This window comes from Dasypus novemcinctus, chromosome 6 (genome assembly GCF_030445035.2).
Source record: "Dasypus novemcinctus isolate mDasNov1 chromosome 6, mDasNov1.1.hap2, whole genome shotgun sequence".
NCBI classification, from domain to species: domain Eukaryota; kingdom Metazoa; phylum Chordata; class Mammalia; order Cingulata; family Dasypodidae; genus Dasypus; species Dasypus novemcinctus.
This window is the reverse complement of record NC_080678.1, coordinates 92962843-92987838: the sequence shown is the minus strand read 5'-3', so window position 1 is coordinate 92987838 and position 24996 is coordinate 92962843. Positions and strand designations below refer to the sequence as shown.

At 39.8% G+C, this 24996-nt stretch overlaps 1 protein-coding gene across 1 annotated transcript in view; it reads left to right on the top strand.

Moving 5' to 3' along the window:
- Nucleotides 1–24996, top strand: part of ZNF487 (zinc finger protein 487) — a 136797-nt gene that overhangs the window by 58523 nt on the left and 53278 nt on the right. The window contains 1 exon segment of the mRNA XM_058299209.2: nt 978–1068. The gene's annotated coding sequence lies outside the window, so the exon portion shown is untranslated.

Sequence of the window (24996 nt, the reverse complement as noted above, 5' to 3'; positions counted from 1 at the left end):
TTAAAAAAAAATGGAATAAAAATAAAAACAAAACAAAACATAACAAAAAAAGAAAAAACGCAAACATTGAGGGCTAGGACATTCAAGGACCTCAGATGGACCTCAGGTCGTGATGGATTCAGGGAAGGAAAGTCTGAGATATTGAAGACTCAAGAGGTGTGAGTCTCTGGGGTGTGGGCCACCAGGGTTTAGGGTACTCAGACCTGGCAACCTCAAGTCCAGTTAACAGGGAGCCTGGGAGCACCACAGAGCATCACAGCCTTCAGGGATCCCTGCAGCTGGGTGCCAGCCCTATGGGTGAGGTCACATCCACAAGCTCTATCCTGTGTGTCTGTACCCCACAATTCATTTACTCACTGGGGTCTATTCTGTGGATGTATCACCAATTGACTTCAGGACCCCTCCCACCCTGTGATCCCCCGGAACGGCCACCTGGGGGCGCCTCCACACTGCAGCCAATTTAATGATGCAGATCAATAGCCAGGCCCAGGGGTAGGGCTCCAGGTGGAAATGCTAATAACAGAGTCCAAACCCGAAATTCCCACGCTTTGCAAAATAGTCCCCTAATCAGCTTCCAAACGTCTCCCACCCTGCCAGACCCTGGTAGCGTCTCTTTATTGCTATCAATTTAAGTCCACTGTAAATTGGCAGCCGGGTTTTGGGGGGGCGGGGCTCTAGGCGGAAGCGCTATTGTTTGTGTCCGAAATAAAAAATTCCCCCGCTTTGCAATAAAACTCCCGTTTGTCTCCCCAAATCGGTCTGCAAGCGCCTCCTGTCCTACTAACCCCCCAATAGGCTGCTCAGGGCTTATGAATTCCCCAGTACTGCAGAGCCTCCAAAAAAAAAAAAACCGCAGCAGCGCCTGGTGCTGCAGCTCCGCCCACCCAAGGAGGGAGCTTTCCGCGAGCAGCTGGGACCTCCATGTATATTTTATATACGTATTTTCTCTGTTACCTTCCCACCAACTCGATGTCCAGATGCCTCCTATCCTGCAAAAATCCTGAAACAGTCTGGTCCCGAAGAGCCTCCAAAGCTGCCCAGCTGCTTCTTTGCAGGAGAGATTATCAGGTAAGCTCACTCAGTCACCATCTTGCCCCGCCCTCCTCTTTTTGTTTTTGATTTGTAAAAATTCTTTATATATTCTAGATAATAAACTCTTATCAGAAATATGGTTTCCAAATATTTTCTACCATTATTTTGGTTGTGTTTTACTTGCATGATAAAGTCCTTTGAAGCACAAAAGATTTTAATTTTGTTTTTTAGGAGGTACCAGGGATTGAATCCAGGACCTCATACGCTGGAAGTGGGTGCTCAACCACTGAGCTACATCCACTCCCCAATCAGAGCTGGTTTTTTCATTTGTTTGTTTTCAGGAGGTACTGGGGATTGAACCCAGAACCTTGTACATGTGAAGCATATACTTGAGCTACTTGAGCTCCATCTGCTCCTCAAAAGATTTTAATTTTGATGAAGTTCCATCTATTTTTTTTTCTTTTGTTGTCTGTGTTTTGGTGTAAAGTCTAAGAAAATATTTCCTAACTCAAGGTCCTAAAGATATTTCCCTATGTTTCATTATTTTGCATATGGCTATCCAGTTTTCCCAACATCATTTGTTGAAGAGACTAACTTTTCCTGGTTGAGTGAATTGCCACTCTTGTAAAAAATCAGTTGGGGGAAGTGGATTTGGCTCAACTGATAGTGTCCGCCTACCACATGGGAGGTCCAGGTTCAAACCCAGGGCCTCCTGGCCTGTATGCTGAGCTGGCCCATGCTCAGGGCTGATGCGCGCAAGGAGTGCCATGCCATGCAGGGTTGTTCCCCACGTAGGGGAGCCCCACGCTCAAGGAGTGTAGCCCATAAGGAGAGCCGTCCAGCACAAGAAAAGCACAGCCTGCCCAGGAGTGGTGCCACACACAGAGAGAGCTGCCACAGCAAGATTACACAACAAAAAGAGTCAGATTCCCAGTGCTGCTGACAAGAATCCAAGAGGACACAGAAGAACATGCAATGAATGAACACAGAGAGCAGTCAATGGGGTGGAGGGAGAGAAGGGGAAATAAATAAATAAATAAATAAATCTTTTTAAAAAAATCTATTGGCCAGAGTTGTAAGGATTGATTTCTGAACTCTTAATTCAATTCCATTCATCTATATGTTTGTCCTTGTGCCAGAACTATGCTATTTTACTTACTGTAGCTTTGTAATAAGTTTTAAAATTGGGAAGCATGAGTCTTCAAACTTTGTTCTTCTTTTTCAAGATGGTTTTGGCTATTTGGGCACCTTACCTTTCTATACAATTTGAAAAAAATAAGTTTTATGATCAGTTTTAAGATTGGGAAGGCTTCCAACTTAATTCTTCTTTTTCAAGATGGCTTTAGCTATCCAGGTCCACTTACCTTCCTTATAAATTTGTTGATTGGCTTTTCTAGTTCTGCAAAGAAGGCTATTAGAATTTTGATTGGGATGGTGTTGAATCTTTAAATCATTTTGGGTAGAATTGACATCTTAACATTAGTTAGTCTTCCTATTAATGAACAAAAAATGAACTTCCACTTATTTAGGTCTTTTAAAAATTTCTTTCAACAATGTTTTATAGTTTTCCATGTTCCAGACCTTTACATATTTGGTTATATTTATTCTTAGATATTTGACTATTTTAGTTGATGTTGTAATTTCTTGATTTCCTTTTCAGATTGTTCATTGTTGAAGATTTTTTTTGTTTATTTATCTTTTACTGTTTTAAAATGACTTGTCAAATTTATTTAACTTGTGTATAACATGGTAGAGTATTGCATAAAAAGAAAAACATAGCCACCACTCAATACTTACTAAGCCTTGGAGACAGCTCTTGTTTAGGCAGCATGTTGGGCAGAGACCACAGGATTTGCATTATCCCTTGAAAGATGGAACTCCAGCCACCACCAGAGTATTCTAGTTCAAAATTCAGTTTTTTAAAAAGATTTATTTTATTTATTTCTCTCCTCTTCCCCCCATTGTCTGCTCCCTGAGTCTATTCATTGTGTGTTCTTCTGCATCTCCTTGCATTATCCAGCAGCACTGGGAAACTGCATCTCTTTTTGTTGTTGTGTCGTCTTGCTGCATCGGCTCTCTGTGTGTGTGGCGCCACTCCTGGGTGGGCTGTGCTTTTTTCACAAGGGTGGCTCTCCTTGCAGGGTGCACTCCTTGCATGTGAGGCACCCCATGTGGTGGCGCCCCTGTGTGGCATGGCACTCTTTGTGCGCGGCAGCACTGTGAATGGGCCAGCTTACCACATGGGTCAGGAGGCCCTGGGGATCGAACCCTGGACCCTCCATATGGTAGATAGATGCTCTATCAGTTGAGCCATGTCTGCTTCCCAAAATTCAGTTTCATTAGAGATCTCAGCATAATAAAAAATGAGTGGATTCTTGCTTTTTCTTTAGTTTTCCATTCCTATTTAGAAAAATGACTAGAGCAAAAACAACTATTTAACAGGGACTTGTCTCCAGAAGTCATTTACAAAGGTTTAAATCCAGGCTTTCTATCCTCTCTCCATCTTTTTTATTTTAAAATGAAAGGGTTTTGAAATATTTCAACCTGTACTCAGCTTGCTACAAAAAGCCACTGCTTTCTCAAGTCTTGTACGTAATGCTGATTCGTTTCACAAACCTCTGGTCTTAAGTCCACGGGGGTGCCAGGCTGAAGAGCCCAGGGTGATGACTGTTAAAGAATCTTGTATTAATTGCAAGGCCAGTCATAATCCTAACCTTCAACAGTGGACAGCTGATTGCATCATGTATTATGTACATCAGGCTAAGATGAGAGAGTATAACAGACATACTTTGTCTGCTACTTGTTAGTTTATTTATTTTAAAAGAATCTAGATTACATAAATGTTACATAAAAAATATAGGGGATTCCCATATGTCCCATCTCTCCCCCTTCTGTACTTCCCATATTAACAATATCCTTCATTAGTGTGGTACATTTGTTACAATTGATGAACACATAGTGAACCATTGCCACTAACCATGGATTATAATTTACATTGTAGTTAGACTTTGTTCCATGCAATTTTGTAAGTTATGACAAAATATATAATGGCCTGTATCCGTTATTGCAATGCCATGCAGGACAATTCCAATGTCCTCAAAATGCCCCCATATTACACCTATTTTTCCTCTCAGAACGTCTGGTGGCCACTTTCTCTACATCAATGATAAAAGTTCTTCCATTGCCAGAATAGCAATAAGTCTATAATAGGATAATAGTAAGTTTACTTTAGTCCATTGTTCATTCCCCAGTCTTGAGGACTTTGGGATGGTGATGCCCATTCTGTCTCTAATTGTGATGGGGCTTAGATCCCATGGGGCAGATGGTTGGAGCTATACTGAGACCAGCTCAGCAACAGGTTTGCTCAAATGGAAGGTGATGCAGTATTTAAGAAATAAAGGGACAGAAAGCAAGACACAAGAGAGAAAATAAAGATGGAAACAGGGGACTCACAGCTTCTGGAACTGAGAGCCTCGATCCTAGTTTCCACATCGTATTCATTAGAAATTACAAAGCAGTAGTTATCTATGTTTGCTTTCAAGGCTGTTTGTTATTAGAACTGCCACATTTACAATAATAGGGAACAGGCCATACAAAGTTCAAATGCCTCCTCATGCAAACAGTTTTCATGCTGACAAGACAGCGTTCCGTCTTGTCAAGGCCTGGTGTTCCTAAGCCCACACTTCTTATCTGCATCATGGAAACATTTTACTTTCAAGCCAAGCTCCCACATTCAAATTCAAGCTATTTTCCCACATTTCTCCCTTTTTGTTTTTGCAAAGTAATGAATACAGCTTGGGCAGTTTCTTGTATTAATCCCCAGAGGGTTCGTAGTGTGCACCTGAGGTCTAAATACATACAAAGCAGACAGGAACAGATAATTAATATACCTCCTATAAGACCCACTCCCCGACCCTTAATCCATATCATAGGGCTCAGGGATCTTAACCCATCCGCAATTCCTGTCATAGTTTGTGAGGCATGTTGAATGCTTGTTATTTGGGCTTGTAATTGAGAAATAGCTAAGCTTAAATTGTTTTTATGACCACACAAATGACATTTCGCTGATTCCTAAGGAATATCACTGCTATTATATACATAGGGGTCACACAGAAACTAGATATATTCCAATCACATTGTAGGCATAAGTGCATATTTCCAGTTTGTAATTCTTCTCCCAAGCTCAAACCTGCATTTTATACATAATCTATAACTGCAGTAGACTATACAACAACAAACAATAAAACTTCCAACTAGCAGAGAGTTAATGAATAGACTTTCATTTCTCATGGGCTAAAGATTCCCAACCAGCAAGGCTATATAGGCCAGTACTCGATAAAAAATGACCTCATTTTCCCAGTTTGTATAGTTTGAGGCACAGGCAGAGCAAATTGTTATTACTCCCCCATCTTGGGCTGTGGGGCAGCTGGAAGTTTATCTCATAAATTCAATGCCTTCACTGGTCCTGTTCTTAGCATCTTCACTGGACCTAGGGCCACAACTCAGTATTGAATTTAAACTTAGTCCATTGTTGTGAGGATTCATTTTCTAGTCAGAAAATAGTAGCTGTCTTGTTGTAAGAGTCCTGATGCAGTGTCTGCAGCATGAAAGCATACCTCATCCCTCCAAGAGCAGTAGGGGTCCGATGTCACAGTCACTGGAGTGAGCATGAGGGACACCCACAGGTGATGTCCGTGAGCTGCTGGCAAGTAGTAGGCAGCTGGGTGTGCTGGGCTACGCACCACAAGGTCTGGTACCCAGGATGTTTGCCCTTTGGTGGAGCCACTCTGCTTCTTCTCAGGTCTCAGTGGTAGGGCTCTGGATCATCACGAAGGCATCTGCCTCAGCAGTCCTAAGAGAGATGTTAGAAGAGTGGGCAGGGATGGAGTGGGCAGGTGTCCCAGATGTTCTTGCACAGATCTCTTCCTCCATAGAGGGTGATTCACAACAGTCTATTGTTTCTGTCTTGTTTTTAGTATTTGCAATCCTCCCCTAGATAGGGATGACATCTTCAGAATGATCAGACAGTAGTGGGTTAAGCCTTTTACTTTCTGCAGGGCTTCCCATGCTGTGCATAATTGCTTTTTTATATTGTTCCTTTGACTCCTTCCCAGAATTGTGACTAAAACCAAGGGGTACTTGTTTAGAATGTTGCCTCTGCCACAAACCCCACCCAAAGCTAATATTGGGGCTGCCACATCCAATTCATAGGCTAAGTCAATGTCCACCTTCTCCCTCTTTTCTATTTTTTTTATATTTTAAAGCAGCCTGTGGAGGTCCTCCTACTCCCATGAAGGACCTTTCCTACTTAACACATGCAGTGGTTTTAGTATTTGAGCTAAGTGAGGGATGAAAGATTTTTAGTATCCCAACAATATTGCGAACTATATTAACATGAGAAAACATTGTACTTTGTCAGTTACAGCAGAGGGTATAGTTTTGTTTTACCCAATCAAATACCTTAAGAATTTGGTAGAGCAGCAGGGACTTTGCAGCCCATGCCAACTGTTTGCTTATTTTAGGCTTTTAAGATAAGACACTGTTGTCTCTGATGTTTCTTTTAATTTTGAAGAAAGGATTACTGGTTAATGTAATGTCATTGGTAGGGTTTCAGTCACAGATTTCTTCTACGTAGCCAGGTTCTTTGCTACCAGGCCAGGGCAGATGGCTGGGCTATGCACACAGCCTTGGGGAAGCACTGCAGAAGTCTGTTGTTGGGTTTTCCACAGGTAGGGGAATGCAGGCTGGCTTGACTTGTCTAAGAAGATACTAAAGAAAGTCTTAGCAAGTTTTAAAACAAAGTGATAATGACACAGTTGGATATTGATTTTTTGCAATAAATGAGCAATATTTGGAACTGCTGTATTCAGTAGTGGTGGTACTTTAGTTTACAATAAGAGGTTGTTTCTGTGACACATCCTATTTTTTTAAAAAAATAATTGCAACCAAGATTAATAACATTGTACTTTTGCTTAATATTATGCTGAAACATTGGTAAATTTTCAGGAATTTTATACACTTTTTAAGTATTCATATGAACTTTTTACTCACACAACTTTAATTAACAGAGGGTTAAAGAATTCTTTTAATTTTATAACACTTTTAAACACATTCCATTCAACTTATAACATATTAAAGGAACTTAACTATTTTATTACTTTAATTTTTTCAAGGTAAAAGAACAAATCTTCTGCAACAGTTTAAAATAAAAAGATACTTTTCAGGATCTGATTTTGAGAAAGCAGTTTTGAACATTATGTTCCTTTAAAAGTGATAAAACTTGTTTCTTTTTTTTTTTAAACCAAGGAAATGATAAGGTTAAACCATAAGAAGCTATTTTGATAAAACAGACTTTCTTTGTATACTGATTATTCAGGAGAAAAACTCTATAAATTTTTACTTTAAACAGACTAATGCCTTGAGAACTTTGTCACATTAACAGAGAAAGGAGAAAATTTTAACTTTGCATTAATATACTGTTTGATACTAAAGTATTATTTAAGGGAAACGGACTTTGGCCCAGTGGTCAGGGCGTCCGTCTACCACATGGGAGGTCCGCGGTTCAAGCCCAGGGCCTCCCTGACCCGTGTGGAGCTGGCCTAAGTGCAGTGCTGATGCGCGCAAGGAGTGCCGTGCCACACAGGGGTGCCCCCCGCGTAGGGGAGCCCCACGCGCAAGGAGTGCACCCATAAGGAGAGCCGCCCAGCGCGAAGGAGGGAGCAGCCTGCCGAGGAATGGCGCCGCCCACACTTCCCGTGCCGCTGACGACAACAGAAGCGGACAAAGAAACAAGACGCAGCAAAAAGACACAGAAAACAGACAACCGGGGGAGGGGAGGGGAATTAAATAAATAAAAATAAATCTTAAAAAAAAAAATAATAAAGTATTATTTAAAAGGATTTATTTTATTTATTTCTCTCCTCTTCCCCCGTTGTCTGCTCTCTCTGTCCATTCACTGCATGTTCTTCTGTGTCCACTTGCATTCTTGTCATGCGGCACTGGGAAACAGTGTTGCTTTTTTTGTTGTGTCATCTTGCTGGGTCAGCTCTCCATGTGTGTGGCACCACTCCTGAGTGGGCTGTGCTTTTTTTGCATGGGGTGGCTCTCCTTGCGGGGTGCACTTCTTGTGCATGGGGGACACCCCTGTGTGGCACAGCACTCCTTGTGTGCAGCAGCACTGCAAGTGGGCCAGCTCACCACATGGGTCAGGAGGCCCTGGGTATTGAACCCTGGACCTTCTATATAGTAGGTGGATGCTCTATCAGTTGAGCCACAACCGCTTCCCTGGATACTAAAGCTTTTAAACCCTTAGAGATAGACCCATTAAATCTTACTTAACTTTAACCATAAAAATTCCTTTTCCATGAACCTTCTGCACTCTCTGTATTCAGGTTTTGTTTCAAATTTCACTTTTTCTTAATAACCAATAAATTATCTTAGGACAAAATTATTTTCTGTTTCTGTAATAATAAAAGCACATTCTATACACTGTACCTACATAAATTATCAAAATGATTTTGGAAACTGTTTCCAATCAAACCTTTTACAACATACAATTACCATTAACACTAAACAAACTTGTTAAAATAATGATTCAGTTTGGTTATAAGCAAATATAACTTTTCTTTATTTCAAATACCTAGTAGCATGCAATACTAGAAACAGTTTTTTAAAAACAAGTTGATCCGTGTTAGTCAAATGTGGCCAGTCTCGAAGCCAAACTCAGCATGTAAATGCAATGCCTTCCCCCCAGAGTGGGACATGACGCCCAGGGATGAGCCACCCTGGCACCGAGGGATCACTACCAAATACCAGCTGATGATGCAACTAGAAAAGGACCTTGAATTAAAGGTTCAATGTGGACCAGCAGAATATCCCTGTCTACATATAATAACAGGAGTTAAAAATGCTGTTTCACCTAAATTAAGGGGGAAATGGAAAGGACAAATGAGTTTATATGGCTATGAGTCTCTAAAAAAGAGTCTGGAGGTTGTCAGAAGGATTGCCCTTATGCACACCTGAGCAGAGTCTCAGAGACAGATAAAGTAGATACAACCCCAGGTATTGGTCCTTTTGAGGGCTAAAGAGACCCATAGGTTCTATGGTCATGGCAGATGGGGTACACTGCCATGTCAGTTGGCCCTTCTTTGGAGCTGGTGTTTCTGCGTGATGGAGCTGGACTCAGTTGGGATCTCTTTTCACAAGCCTTTCATGCTACTTTACTGGAATTGTAGTTGGTGCTGGGGTTTAAAATATATCTAGGGGATTTGAATCTCTGGATTGACAATATGATAGCCAGGCCCTGACCTCTACAGACTACAGCTCCTACACTCTGATTTATTGGACTTACTCCACTCAGCTAAGATGGAGTTGAAGAAGGATAACCACCACACCATGGAGCCTAGAGTGCCTACAACTGAAAGCAGGAGGATTGCATCCAATATCCATGTGGAATCTAAACCCCCTCTTGATATAGATGTGGAATGGACACAACCAAGCCAAGGTCCACAGGAAGGAGGAATACAGTAAGGATCAGAGTGGACTTAATGATATTCTATTCATAAACTATTGTGGTTAATAATCAAGAAAATGTGGCATTGGTGTGGAAAAAGTGGCCATGGTGGCTGCTGGGTGCAGGGAAGGGGAGGAAGAGAAGAGATGTGGAGGCATTCTCAGGACTTGGAGTTGTCCTAGGTGGTGCCCCAGGGACGATTGCCAGATGTTGTATGTCCTCCCATAGTCCACTGGATGGAACGTGGGAAAGTGTGGGCTATGGTGTGGAACACAGGGCATGGGGTGCAGCGATGCCCGGAGATGTACTCACCAGATGCAATGGATGTGACATGATGATGGGGGAGAGTGTTATTGGGGGGGGGGAGGTGGTGGGGTGGGGGCGGTGGAGGCGAATGGGGACCTCATATTTTTTTAATGTAATATATTTTAAAAAAAATGAATAAATTAAGTAGAATTTGTAAAAAACAAAACAAAACAAGTTGACAGGGGAGGCTGGCTGCCAACAAGTTTTCCTATTATAAAATTACTTTTTGTTATTATCAATTCGGTTTTTGTTTAATAATGACTTCTTGGAATTAGCCATTTAAACACTTTAATTCAAACAATGCATCCACAAACTTCTTATAATTATTTATAACCATATAGACTATAATTATTTTATTTTAAGACAAATTTCGCCTTCACAGAACACATTCCCTTACTTAATGTTACCACAATACCTTCTACAACTTGCTATGTACATTCAAATCTTGTCCTGCATATTTCCATTTTGATTTTATGAACACTAGCCATCTTCTTTTAGGACAAAATACACTTTTTTGAACAAACTTATTAAATTTCAGTCAGCAATACCACAAGCTTTTTATCTTCTTTAATATTCATTTATGTTTTGCATCCTTCATTTTATCCTGCGAAGAAAAATAAACTATTCATTTCAATTTAGGCAAGAACTATTTTTTTTTAAAGATTTATTTTTTATTTATTTCTTTCCCCTCCCCCCCCCCCCAGTTTTCTTCTCTCTGTGTCTGTTTGCTGTGTGTTCTTCTGTGACCACTTCTATCCTTATCAGCAGGAATCTGTGTTTCTTTTTGTTGCATCATCTTGTGTCAGCTCTCCATGTGTGCAGTGCCATTCTTGGGCAGGCTGCACTTTCTTTTGCACTGGGTGGCTCTCCTTAAAGAGCGCACTCCTTGCATGTGGGGCTCCCTATGCAGGGGACACCCCTGTGTGGCATGGTATTCTTTTGTGCGCATCAGCACTGCACATGGACCAGCTCCACGTGGGTCAAGGAGGGCCGGGGTTTGAACTGGCAGACCTCCCATGTGGTAGCCAAGAACTATTTTTTTTTTAAGAGACTTATAGTAATTTCATTAATTAAGACTCACAACTTCTATCACTGTAGAGATCTTATTAACATGTAAACTTATGTATTAATATAAACACTTATTTAATTTTTGGCCATTCGAATAGAGCTCTTTTAGAAATTTTTATTTATCAATTTATATTTCCATCTGGAGCTATCAAAATACACACTGACATTGAACAAACAGACAAACACAAAAACAATTACAACACACCAACAGAAACATAAAACTTACTAATTTGACCTATAATTCTTACTCTTTTGGTATAGCTGTTTCCAAGCCCTCCATCATTTCACATCTTTGATTTTGCTACTTTTAAGATGTCTCTTGGAATATGTGCTGGCTGTAACATGCAAGCTTGTTCTTGGAAACACTTTCATTAGTAATCAGCAACCAGTTAAGATAACTTGAGCAGCATAAATGCAGTTAAGCTTTTATTTAGCATTTTAGACAGTCAGCACACATTTTTTGGATTACTACTCTTTAAGACTACACTGAGACTTGAAGTTTAGGAGTAAGCTATTGATTCAAAACTGAAAATTCTTTTTAACACCTTGATAAAAATTTTGTACTAATTTTATTAATTTGGCCAAATAGGCCCAATCAGAATCAGCACAGAAACAAAAGAGAACACCAATGTTGCCATGCTTTCTTCCTCTTCCAGCAGCTTAATTCTATTAGCCCCCACTAGCCCACAAGCAGGAAGCACTGTTATTCATTCATCTCGCTGAGCCAAATATTCAGGAGTAGGAATTTTCTTAGTTGTATACCCAGTATACCCAGCTGTGCCATTTCCAGACCCATCAGTAAAGATTGTAGGGGCATCAAGTATTGGTTGAGACTTAGTTATTTTAGGTAAAATCCATTGAGTGCATTTAAGGAATTGTAATATATGATTTTTAGGGTAATGATTATTTGTCCAATATAATCAGCAAAGGCTATTTGCCATTGTAAGTGATTTTGTAGGCAAGCCTCAACTTCTTTGCATAAAAGTGGGAGAATGATATGAGAAGGGTCCTGTCTGTGAAGGGCATGAGTGCACTCATGGCCTCTAAGTATAATCTGGGCTATACAATCCACATAAAGAGATAACATTTTAATGACACCATTAGGTAAAAATATCCATTCTACAATATGATCTTGTTGCAGAAGGACTCCTCTGGGAGAGTGTAAGGAAGGCAAGATAAGCAATTGCAGCAGCCGTTCTGGATTAATGCATTCAACTTGGGCACTTTGAATTTTTTTTTCTATGAATTTTAATTCTTGTTCCATTTCTTTCATCAAAACCTGGGGGCTGTTTAATTGAGGATCTCCTCATAATAGGGAAAAAAGATTAGACAGCTCATATGTGGAAATGCCCATTTGGGCCTCAGGCAATTTATATCTCCTAATAATTTTTACAAATCATTCAAAGTTTTAATAGAATCCTTATGAATCTGAACCTTCTGAGGCTTAATTGTAATTTTATCAATGATAGTCCCAAGATAAGAAACAGGAGTAAACTTTTGAATTTTCTCAGGGGAAGTTTTTTTTTTAAAGATTTATTTTTTATTTATTTCTCTCCCCATCCTCCCCCCCCACCCATTGTCTGCTCTCTGTGTCCATTCGCTGTGTGTTCTTCTGTGTCTGCTTGTATTCTTATCAGCAGCACCCGGAATCTGTGTCTCATTTTGTTCTGTCATCTTGCTGCATCAGCTCTCTGTGTGTGTGGCACCATTCCTGGGCAGGCTGCACTTTTTTCGCACTGGGTAGCTCTCCTTATGGGGTACACTCCTCCTTGCATGTGGGACTCCCCTACGTGGGGGACACCCCTGCGTGGAAGGGCACTCCTTGTGCACATCAGCACTGCATGTGGGCCAGCTCATCACACGGGTCAGGAGGCCTTGGATTTGAACCTTGGACCTCCCATGTAGTAGGTGGACACCCTATCCATTGGGTCAAATCTGTTTCCCCTCAGGGGCAAGTTTTTTTTTTTTAAGATTTCTTTCTTTATTTATTTCTCTTCCCTTCCCCCCATGCCCACCCTGGTTGTCTGTTCTCTGTGTCTATTTGCTGCATCTTCTTTGTCCACTTCCTTTGTCAGCGGCATGGGAATCTGTGTCTCTTTTTGTTGCATCATCTTGTGTGTCAGCTCTCCATGTGTGTGGTGCCATTCCTGGGCAGGCTGCACTTTCTTTCATGCTGGGTGGCTCTCCTTATGGGGTGCACTCCTTGCGTGTGGGGCTCCCCTATGTGGGGGACACCCCTGCATGGCAGGGCACTCCCTGCGCTCATCAGTACTGCACATGAGCATGCTCCGCATGGGTCAAGGAGGCCCAGGATTTGAACTGCGGACCTCCCATGTGGTAGACGGATGCCCTAACCACTAGGCAAAGTCTGCCACCAAGGGGGCAAGTTTTAATCCTGCTGTAGTTAAGCTCTAAGGCCTGATATGCTAAAACTAGAATTTGGGAAGAGGGAGCAGCCCACAATATATCATCCATGTAATGTATAATATAACAGGAAGGAAAAGCCAATCTGACTGGATCTAAGGCTTTAACCACAAAATTTTGACATATGGAGGAGGTGTTGGTGGAGGGGAAAGTGACTTTCTAAAGTCAGTTAATGAAGGAGCTGAAGGCAAAACAACTTTAGATTTAGTATTGTCAAAAGATTCAGTGGGAGGAACTTCCTTGCATTCTTTATCTTCGTTCTCCTCTTCCTCCTCTTCTGTTTGCAAGGGTTCCAAAACAGATTTAATTATAGTCCAAGTGGGCTAAATAGTAACAGGGAGTGGAACATCTTGTACATGTAATTTTTAAGACTCTTTTCCCACTCTTTCCCAATCTCCTAATTCTAAATTTCCTATTGCCAGGAACCATGAGCAATATTTTTCTACAGTCTGTAGGAGTTCTAAAATATGAGGCTCACTGGCCTTGGCTCCTCCTGTCTTGAGGAGTTGTTTCAAGAGACAGACATATGGGCAATATTTTGTTGAACTGACTCCGTTTCCCATCATAACCCTGAAAAATACCCAAGAGTATCCTTATTTACCAGGGACTTCAAAGGCCTTCTAAACCACTTGGGGCTCTGTGCTGTTACACCAAATTTAGTTTCACTCAAAGTGATCCTTCTTTCCTTCGAGTCCCTCCCTGTTTGGGCACCAGTTGCTGAGACCAGCTCAGCAATAGGTTTGCTTGAATGGAAGGTGATGCAATACTTAAGAAATAAAGGGACAGAAAGCAAGACACAAGAGAGGAAATAAAGATGGAACCAGGGGACTCACAGCTTCTGGAACTGAGAGCCTCGACCCTAGTTTCTCCATCACCCCCCCCTTTTTTTTTTAATGTGAGGCTTTTCTGCCTCTGGTTTCTTCCCTCTTAAGGTTTCTTGCTCTGGGGACTTAGATGGGGTCTAAAGGTGTTTAACTCCAGAAAAATCCATTTTGCATAGGTTATTCAGTCAAAAGAAAACAGATTGATTGTGCACACCTCTTGCCAACAGTTCTGCCAAGGCCTCTCTCTTTCCTTTTTCCCCATGGGGTCTTTTTGTGTGTGACATGCCTCAGGGGTCTGTGGTTCACCCTGGGTTTCTGCAGGCTTCAGTCCCTGCAGATATCTGTGGGGTTCTAACTTGCTGCTGGTGACAGAAGGGACCCAGGCCACACTGCCTCTCATGACTCCCAAGCTGTGCAGGACTGAGTGAGAGGGAGGGTTCCAGATTGGTGGGACTATGACAGAAATTTCCTGACTGATCTTGGAGATCATTTTTCCTCTTCTTTGATTCAGCGATTATGGAGTCCTTCTCCAGTCTCTGTCATCCTCCAGGGTTCTAATCAAGTGGAACTTGTCCTTTTATTTGTTGATTCTTAGGGGAGACTTTTCCAGAGGATGTCTTATGTCACCATGTTGATGACTTCACTCCGTGAGCTGTTTCTTTCTTTTTTTTTTAAGATTTATTTTCTTTATTTGTTCACCTACTCCCTGTTGTTTCAGTGCTTGCTGTCTGCACTCTGTGTTCTTTTCTGTCTGCTTGTTTTCTCTTTAGGCAGCCCTGGGAACCAATCCTGGGACCTTCTGGAGTGGGAGAGAGGTGCTCAATCTCTTGTGCCACCTCAGCTCCCTGGCCTGCTCTCTCCTCTGTGTCTCTCTCTCTTTTTTAAAGATTTTATTATTTTTATTTATTTCTCTCCCCTTCCTGCCCCCCCTCCCCATGGTCCATTCACTGTGTGTTCTTCTGTGTTCACTTACATTCTCATCAGGCAGCACTGGGATGTGTCTCTCTTTTGTTGTGTCATCTTGCTGCATCAGTTCTCTGTGTTTGCGGTGCCACTCCTGTGTTTTTTGCCTGGGGCTGCTCTCCTTGCGGTGTGCATTCCTTGTGCATGGGGTTCCCTTATGTGGGGTCACCCCTGAGTGGCATGGCACTTCTTGTGTGAGGCTGTACTGCATGTGGGCCAGCTCACCACATGGATCAGGAGGCCCTGGGTATCAAACCCTGGACCTCCTACATGGTAGGTAGATGCTCTGTCAGTTGAGCCACATCCACTTCCATTCTGTATCTCTTTTTGTTGCATCATCTTGCTGCACCAGCTCTCTGCATGGGCCAGCACTCATATGTGGGCCAGCTTTCCTAAATGGGCCAGCACTCCATGTGAGCCAGCACTCTGCATCGGTAAGCTCTCCACTCAGGCCAGCTTGCTGCATGAGGCCAGCTAGCATTTTACCAGGAGGCCCTGGGAATCAAATCCTGGACCTCCTATATGTTAGACAGAAGCCTGATTGCTTGAGCCACATCTGTTTCCCCATGAGCTGTTACTTGAATTTGTATCCAGCTAGTGCAGGGCTTCTTAAACTTTTTTTTCCACAGACCCCTTTGACAGTCATGTGAAAACCATGGACCCCTTCTCAGAATGTAGCAGCAGATAGTTTTATGAGAGTAAACTAGCATTGGGTCTAACAACTAATGTAATTTCAAAATATGAATCAGTGTAAGTGATTTTTCAAGATACCTAACAACTGTAATGTGATAGGAAATAAACATTTTATTGCATATATTCATAAGTGAAGGAAATACCAGATTTTTGTTAGAGGTCAGAGAAAATAAAGATCATAAGTGAATTTTTTCTATATGCCTGAAATAAGAACAAGGCCTAGAGCAACACTGTGCCTAGGAATTTCCTCCTGACAGCCTTCATGTCCCAGCGTGGGACATGACACCTGGGGATGAGCCTCCCTGGCGCCGAGGGATCACTACCAAGTACCAACTGATGATGCAACTAGAAAATGACCTTAAATTAAAGGTTCAATGCGGATCAGCAGAATATCCCTGTCTACATATAATAACATGACTTTAAAATGCTGTTTGACCTAAGATAAGGGGGAAATGGAAAGGACAAATGAGTTTATATGGTTATGAGTCTCTAAAAAAGAGTCTGGAGGTTGTCAGAAGGATTGCCCTTATGCACAACTGAGCAGAGCCTAAAAGACAGATAAAGTATATACAACCCCAAGTATTGGTTCCTTTGAAGACTAAAGAGACCCACGGGTTCTATGGTCGTGGCAGATAGGGTTCACTGCCATGTCAGATGGCCCTTCTTTGGAGCTGGTGTTTCTGCATGATGAAACTGGACTCATATGGGATCTCTTTTCACAAGACTTTCATGCTACTTTATTGGAATTGTAGTTGGTGTTGGGGTTTAAGATATATTTAGGGGATTTGAATCTCTGGACTGACAATATGATAGCCAGGCCCTGAGCCTCAACAGACATCAGCTCCTACATTCTGATTTATTGGACTCACCCCACTCAGCTAAGATGGAGTTGAAGAAGGATAACCACCACACCATGGAGCCTAGAGTGCCTACAACTGAAAGCAGGAGGATTGCATCCAGTATCTATGTAGAATCTGAGCCTCCTCTTGACATGGAGGTACAACGGACACAACCAATCCAAGGTCCACATAGAAAAGGTGGCATTGGAGTGGGAAAAGTGGCCATGGTGGCTGATGGGTATGGGGAATGGCAGGAAGAGATGAGATGTGGAGGCGTTTTTGGGACTTGGAGTTGCCCTGGATGGTGCTTCAGTGGAGGGCCCACTGGATGGAACGTGGGAGAGTATGGGCTATGATGTGGACCATTGACAATGAGGTGCAGAGATGCCCAGAGATGTACTTACCAAATGCAATGGATGTGTCATGATGATGGGAGTGAGTGTTGCTGGGTGTGGGGGGGGGGGAGTAGTGGGGTGGGGGTGGTGGGGTTGAATGGGACCTCATATTTTTTGAATGTAATATTTTTACAAAATGAATGAAATTAAAAAAACAAACAAACAAAAAAAAAGTGAATTTTTTTTCAAGTCAAGTTCATGAACCCTCTGAACTCTTTCCACAGACTCCTAAAGATCCTGGTTAAGAAACAGGAGGTAGTGATATGACAGATTTTCTTGAGTGCCAGGAGCTAACAAAACTAAAATACAAAAAACACCTTTCACAGTTTTTGCAAATTGGCTTTTGTAGTCCTTCAAAGTTCAAACTTCCTTTCTTTTTTTAATTTATTTTTTATTTATTTCTCTCCCCTCCCCCCCAGTTGTCTGATCTCTGTGTCCATTTTGCTGTGTGTTCTTTTTTGTCTGCTTCCGTTGTTGTCAGTGGCACAGGAATCTGTGTTTCTTTTTGTTGTGTCATCTTGTTGTGTCAGCTCTCTGTGTGTGCGGCATCATTCCTGGGCAGGCTGTACTTTCTTTCTTGCTGGGCAGCTCTCCTTATGGGGCGCACTCCTTGTGTGTGGGGCTACCCTATGCGAGGGACACCCCTGTGTGGCAGGGCACTCCTTGCGTGCATCAGCACTGTGCATGGGCAAGCTTCACACAGGTCAAGGAGGCCCGGGGTTTGAACTGCGGACCTCCCATGTGGTAGACAGATGCCCTAACCACTGGGCCAAGTCCTCTGCCCCTCATTGTAGTTTCGATTTACATTTCCCTAATTGGTAGTGATTTTGAGCATTTTTTCCTGTGCTTTTTAGCCATTTTTTATATCTTCTTTGGAGAAGCATCTGTTCAAATCTTTTCCCCATTTTAAAAATAGGTTGTTTGTCTTTTTATTTTCAAGATATAGGAGTTCTTTATATATGCAGATATGAGACTCCTATCAGATATATGGTTACCAAATATTTTCTCCCATTGCGTAGGCTCTCTTTTCACTTTCATGAAAAACTCCTTTTAGGTGCAAAAGGCTTTAATTTTGAGGAAGTCCCATTTATCTATTTGTTCTTTTGCTGCTTGTGCTTTGGGTGTGAAGTTCATGAAACCATTTCCTATTACAATGTCCTGTAGATGCTTCCCTACATTGTTTTCCAAGGTCTTTATGGTCTTGGCTCTTCCATTTAGGTATTTGATCCATCTTGAGTTGGTTTTTGTATAAGGTGTGAGATGGTAATCCTCTTTCCTTCTTTTGAATATTGATATCCAATTCTCTAGACACCATTTGTTGAAGAGACCATTCTCTCCCAGTTGAGTGGGTTTGGTGGCCTCGTTGAATGTCAGATGACTGTATATATGAGGACCTATATCAGAACTCTCAATTAGGTTCCATTGGTCAGTGAGGTCTATCCTTGTGCCAATACCATGCAGTTTTCACTACTGTAGCTTTGTAGTATGTTTTGAAGTCTGGTAGTGTGATTCCTCCAGTTTCATTTTTCTTTTTCAATATGTCTTTGGCTATTTGGGGCCTTTTCCTTTCCAAATAAATTTCATAGCTAGTTTTTCTAGTTCATTAAAAAAATGCCATGTTGATTTTTATTGGGATTGCTTTGAATATGTAGATCAATTTTGGTAGGATAGACATCTCAATAATATTTAGTCTTCTTATCCATGAACAGGAAATATTCTTCCATTTGTTTAGGTCTTCTTTGATTTCCTTGAACAGTTTTGTGTAGTTTTCTGTGTATAAGACATTAATATCTTTGGTTAAATTTACTCTTAGGTATTTGATTTATTAATTTACTATAGAAAATGGTATTTGTTTCTTGATTTCCTCCTCAGATTGCTCATCATCCATGTACAGAAATATTACTGATTTTTGTGCATTGATCTTATACCCTCTGACTTTACTGATCTCATTTACAAGCTCTAGAAGCTTTGTTGTAGATTTCTCAGGGCTTTCTATGTATAGGATCATGTCATCTGCAAATAGTGAAATTTTGACTTCTTCCTTTCCTATTTGAATACCTTTTATATCTGGGTTTTGCCTCAGTGCTCAAGCTCGTATTTCTAACACAATGTTAAATAGAAGGGGTGATAGTGGGCATCCTTGTCTTGTTCCTGATCTTAGAGGGAAGGATTTTAGGATTTCACCATTGTAAATGATGTTAGCTGGGGTTTTTCATATATACCCTTTATCATGTTCAGAAAGTTTCCTTCTGTTTCAATCTTTTGCAGTGTTTTTATCAAGAAAGGGTGCTGTATTTTGTCAAATGCTTTTCTGCATCTATAGATATGATCATGTGATTTTTTTCCTTCAATCTGTTTATGTGGTGTATTATATTAATTGATTTTCTTATGTTGAACCATCCTTGCATAACAGGAATGAATCCAACTTGATCATGGTGTATAATTTAATGTGTTGTTGAATACGATTAGCAAGTATTTTGTTGAGGATTTTCACATCTAGGTTCATTAGAGATATTGGTCTATAATTTTCCTTTCTTGTGGTATCTTTGTTTGGCTTTGGTATTAGGATAATGTTAGTGTCATAAAATGAATTAGACAATGTTCCTTCTGTTTCAATGTTTTGGAAGAGTTTAAGCAAAATTGTTGTTATTTCTTTCTGGAATGTTTGGTAGAATTCACCTGTGAAGCCATCTGGCCCAGGACTCTTCTTAGTTGGGAGGTATTTAATGACTGATTCTATCTCTGTACTTGTGATTGGTTTGTTGAGATGATCAATTTTATTCTTTTGTCAATGTAGGTTGCTTATGTGTTTCTAGAAATTTGTCCATTTCCTCTAAATTGTCTTTCTTGTTGTAATACAGTTTTTCTTTATTTCAGTGGGGCCAGTGGTGATATCACACTTCTCATTTCTTATTTTGTGTATTTGAATCTTCTCTCTTTTTTTCTTTGTTAGTCTAGCTAAGGGTTTGTCAATTTTATTGATCTTCTCAAAGAACCAGCTCTTTGTTTTATTTTTTGAGTGTTTTTTTATTTTCTATTTCATTTATTTCTGCTCTGATCTTTGTTATTTCTTTCTTTCTTCTTTCTTTGGGGTTAGTTTTTTTTTTTTTTTTTTTTACTAATTCCTCCAAATGTTCAGTTAGTTCTTCAATTTTAGCTTTTTCTTATTTTTTTGATGTATGAATTTATGGCTATGAATTTCCCTCTCAGTACAGCTTTTGCTGCATCCCATAAGTTTTGATATGTTGTGTTATCATTTTCATTAGTTTCAAGGTAGTTATTGATTCTTTTAAGATTTCCTCCTTGACCCACTGTTTTTCTGAGAGTGTGTTGTTTAACTTCCAAATCTTGGTGCCAAATCTGGGCCTCTAGCCCTTGCAGATTTCCATCTTCACTCCACTGTGGTCAGAGAAATTATTTTGTATGATTTCGATCTTTCTGAATTCATTGAGACTTTCTTTGTGCCCTAGCATGTGGTCTATATTGGAGAATGATTCATGTGCACTTGAGAAAAATGTGTATCCTGCTGTATTTGGCTGTAATGTTCTGTATATATCTATTAGGTCCAGATCTTCTAATATATTGTTCAAAGCCTTTGTGTCTTTATTTATTCTCTTTTGAGCTGTTCTGTTCAAAGGTGATAGTTGTGTGTTAAAGTTCCCCACTATAATTGTAGAGGCATCTATTCCTTCAATTAGTTTTTCCAGTGTTTGCCTTACATATTTGCAGGCACCCTTGTTAGGGTCATAAATGTTTATGATTGTTATTTCTTCTTGAAAGACTATCCCTTTCACTAATATGTAGTGTCCATCTTTGTCTCTCACAATTGTTTTGCATTTAAAGTCTATTTTGTCTGATATTAATATAGCTACACCTGCCCATTTTTGGCTATTGTATGCCTGTAAGATTGTTTTCCAGACATTCACTTTCAGCCTCCTTGAATCCCTGGGTCTAAGATGAGTTTCTTGTAGACAACATATAGATGGGTCATATTTCCTTATCCAATCTTCCAATCTGTTTCTCTTAACAGGTGAGTTTAATCCATTGACATTTTGTGTTATTACTTTCAAGGAATTACTTATATTAGCCATATTTTCTTTGGATTTGTGTTTGTCTTATGTTGTTTGATTTTTTTTCTCTTTTTGTAGTTTTAGTTGTTCTTACACTCTCCTCCAACTCTGTTTCCCCTGTTTTTTCTTTCCTCCTGCAGAACTCCCTTTAGTATTTCTTGAAAGGCAGGTTTCTTGTTGGCATATTCTCTTAGTTTCTTTTCATCTGTTAATATTTTGAACTCTCCATCATTTTTCAATGCTAGCTTTGCTGGATAGAGTATTCTTGGTTGGAAATTCTTTTCTTTTAGTACCTTGACTTTGTCATACCACTGTCTTCTTGCCTCCATGGTTTCAGATGAGAAATCAGCACTTAATCTTATGGAGCCTCCCTTGTATGTGATGATTCGGTTTTCTCTTGCTGCTTTTAGTATTTTCTCTTTGTCTTGTGCATTGGATAATTTGACAAGTATATGTCTTGAGGTAGGTCTGTTGGGATTTATGCTGTTTGGGGTGCGTTTTGCTTCCTGGACATGTACATCCATCTCCTTCAATAGGTTTGGTAAGTTTTCAGCCATTATTTCCTCCAACACTTCTTCTATCCCCTTTCCCTTCTCTTCTCCTTCTGGGATGTCTATAATGTGCATGTTTGTATGTTTTGCATTGTCATCCAGGTCCCTAAGTCCCTGCTGGATTTTTTCTATCTTTTTATTGATTAATTCTACTATCTGTTTGATTTCATATGTACTGTCTTCCACATCATTAATTCTTTTCTATGCCTCTTCAAGTCTGCTGTTATTTGCTGAGAGTGTATTTTCTATTTCTTGGATTGTGGTATTGATCCCCATCATCTCCATGATCTTTTTGTGCATGATCACAATTTCTTCTGTATGCTCTCCAAGTGTTTTCTTAATATGCTTAATCTCTTCCTTCACTTCATCAAATTGTTCGGTGATACATGTTTTGAGAGCTTTAATTACTTGTTCAATATTCCATTTCTCTTCCTGGTTTTTAGTTTGTTCATTGTATTGGGTCATGTTTTCCTGATTATTGGTATGGTCTGTCGTTTTTTGTTGCTGTCTGGTCATCATTTTATATATCATGGGTATTAAAACCTTATCAGATATGTGATTTTCAAATATTTTCTCCCATTGAGACTGCTACCTTTTCACCCCTTTGACAAATCCTGTGAGGGGCAAAAGTGCTTAATTTTGACGAGATCCCATTTATCTTTTCTTTTCTTTTCTTTTTTTTTTTTTTTTTTGTGTGTGTGTGCTTTTGATATAAGTTCCAAGAACCACACAGTCTTTAAAATGTTTCTCTACATTTTCTTCTACTAGTTTTATGATCCTGGCTTTTATATTTAGGTCATTAATATATTCTGAGTTGATTCTTGTATAGGGACTGAAATAGGGATCATCTTTCATTCTTTTTGTTGTGGGTACCTCATTCTCCCAGCACCTTTTGTTGAAGAGACTGTTTTGTATTTTAACATGGCTTTGATAGGTTTATTGAAAACCGGTTGGCCATAGAGGTGATAGTTTATTTCTGGACTTTTAATTCTGTTCCACTGATTGATGTGTCTATCTTTTTGCCAGTGCAATACTGGCTTTTCTTTTTTTGGTACTGGGACCAGGGATTGAACCTGGGATCTTATATGAGGGAGGCCAACACACAACCACCCAGACACATCAGCTTCCTGCCATACTTTTTTGACCATGGTAGCTTTGTAATACATTTCAAGGTCAGGCAGTGGGATTCTTCCCATGTCACTGTTCTTTTTTAGAATGCTTTTGACTATTTAGGTGCACTATTCCTTCCAAATTAATTTGGTAATTACCTTTGCTCTTTCTGTAAATTAGGCTGTTGAATATTGATTAGTATTGCATAATCTATAAATCAATTTGGGCAGGATTGACATCTTCATGATATTCAGTCTTCCAATCCATGATCATGGAATGTCTTTCCATTTGTCTAGGTCTTTACTGATTTTTTTTAGCCTTGTTTTGTAGTTCTCTGCATATAAGTCCTGTACTTCTTTGGTTAAATTGATTCCTAAGTATTTGAGTCTTTTTGTTGCTATTGTAAATGGAATTTCCCTCCTGAATTCCTCCTCAGATTGCTTGATACTACTATACAGAAACATTGCTGATTTTTGAATGTTGATCTTGTATCCTGCCACTTTGCTGAACACATTTATTAGCGCAAGTAGCTTTGTTGTATACATTTCAGAATTTTCCAAATATCATGTCATCCACAAATAACGAGAGCTTTATTTCCTGTTTTCCTATTTGGATGCCTTTTATAATTTTTTCTTGTCTGATTGCTCTAGCTAGAAATTCTGGTACAGTGTTAATAACAATGGTGACAGTGGGCATCCTTGTCTTGTTCCTGATCTTATAGGGAAAGTTTTCAACCTTTCTCCATTGGGTACAACGTTGGCTGTGGGTCTTTTATATATTTCTTTATCATATTGAGGAATTTTCCTTCTATTCCTATCTTTTGAAATGTTTTTATCAAGAAGAGATGCTGGATTTTTTCAAATGCCTTTCCTGCATCAATTCAGATGATCATGTGTTTTTTTTTCCCTGTATAATTTGTTAATGTGGTGTATTACTTTGATTGATTTTCTTATGTCAAACCACCCTTGCATACCAGGAATAAATACGACTTGGCAGTGATATATAAGTCTTTCGATACACTTTTGCATTCTACTTGCAAGTATTTCATTGATAATTTTTGCATCTATGTTCATTAGAGAGATTGGGCTGTAATTTTCTTTTCTTGTAGTGTCTTTATCTGTCTTTGGTATTAGGGTAATATTGGCTTCATAAAATGTGTTGCATAATTTTCCTTCCTCCTCAATTTTTTTCGATGATTTAAACAGGATCAGTGTAATTATTGAAATTCTCAGGAAATTCACCTGTAAAGCTATTTGGGCCTGGAGTTTGTTGGGAGATTTTTGATGATGGAGATAATCTCATTAAATATTATTTGTTTAGTAAATTCTTGTATTTCTTGCAGTACCAGTGTAGGCTGTTCATGCATTTCTAGGAATTTGTCCATTTCACTTAGGTAGTCTAGTTTGTTGGCATACAATTTCTCACAATATGTTCTTATGATTCTTTTTATTTCTGTGGGTCTTCCATAACTTCACACCTTTCATTTCTGTTTTATTCATTTGCATCTTCTCTCTTTTTTCCTTTGTTAGTCTAGCTAGGTGTTTGCCAATTTTATTGATCTTCTCAAAGAATCAGCTTTTGGTTTTGCTGATTTTCTCTTTTTTTTTCTCAATTTCATTTTTCTCCTCTAATTTTTAGGATTTCTTTCCTTCTGCTTGCTTTTGGAATTTTGCTGTTCTTTTTCAAGTTTCTCCAGCTGTTCAGTTAGATCTTTGATTTTAGTTCTTTCTTCTTTTTAATATAGCTGTTTAGGGCTATAAATTTCCCTCTCAAGATTGCCTTTGCTGTATCCATAAGTTTTGATAAGTTGTGTTCTCATTTTCACTTGTCTCAATACATTTACTGATTTTCCCTGTGATTTCTTCTTTTACCTACTGATTGCTAAGGAGTGCATTGCTTGTCTCCACACAATTGCAAATTTAAAATTCTTTCCTATTATTGATTTCTAGTTTCATTCCATTATGATCTGAGAAGGTGCTTTGTATAATTTCCTGCAACATAAAGGTGACCCCTGTCTGACTCTTCCTTTGGTTCCTCTAGCATACTGCATTCCAATTTCTTCCACTTGCAAAACTCCAGCCATATGGGATTGAGGCCCATCCTAATACAGTTTTGTCTCATCTAAACAGGATCTTCCAAGGTACTATTTACAAATGACTTCACACCAACAGGACTAAGGGTCAAGACTTGAACATGTCTTTGTTAGCAT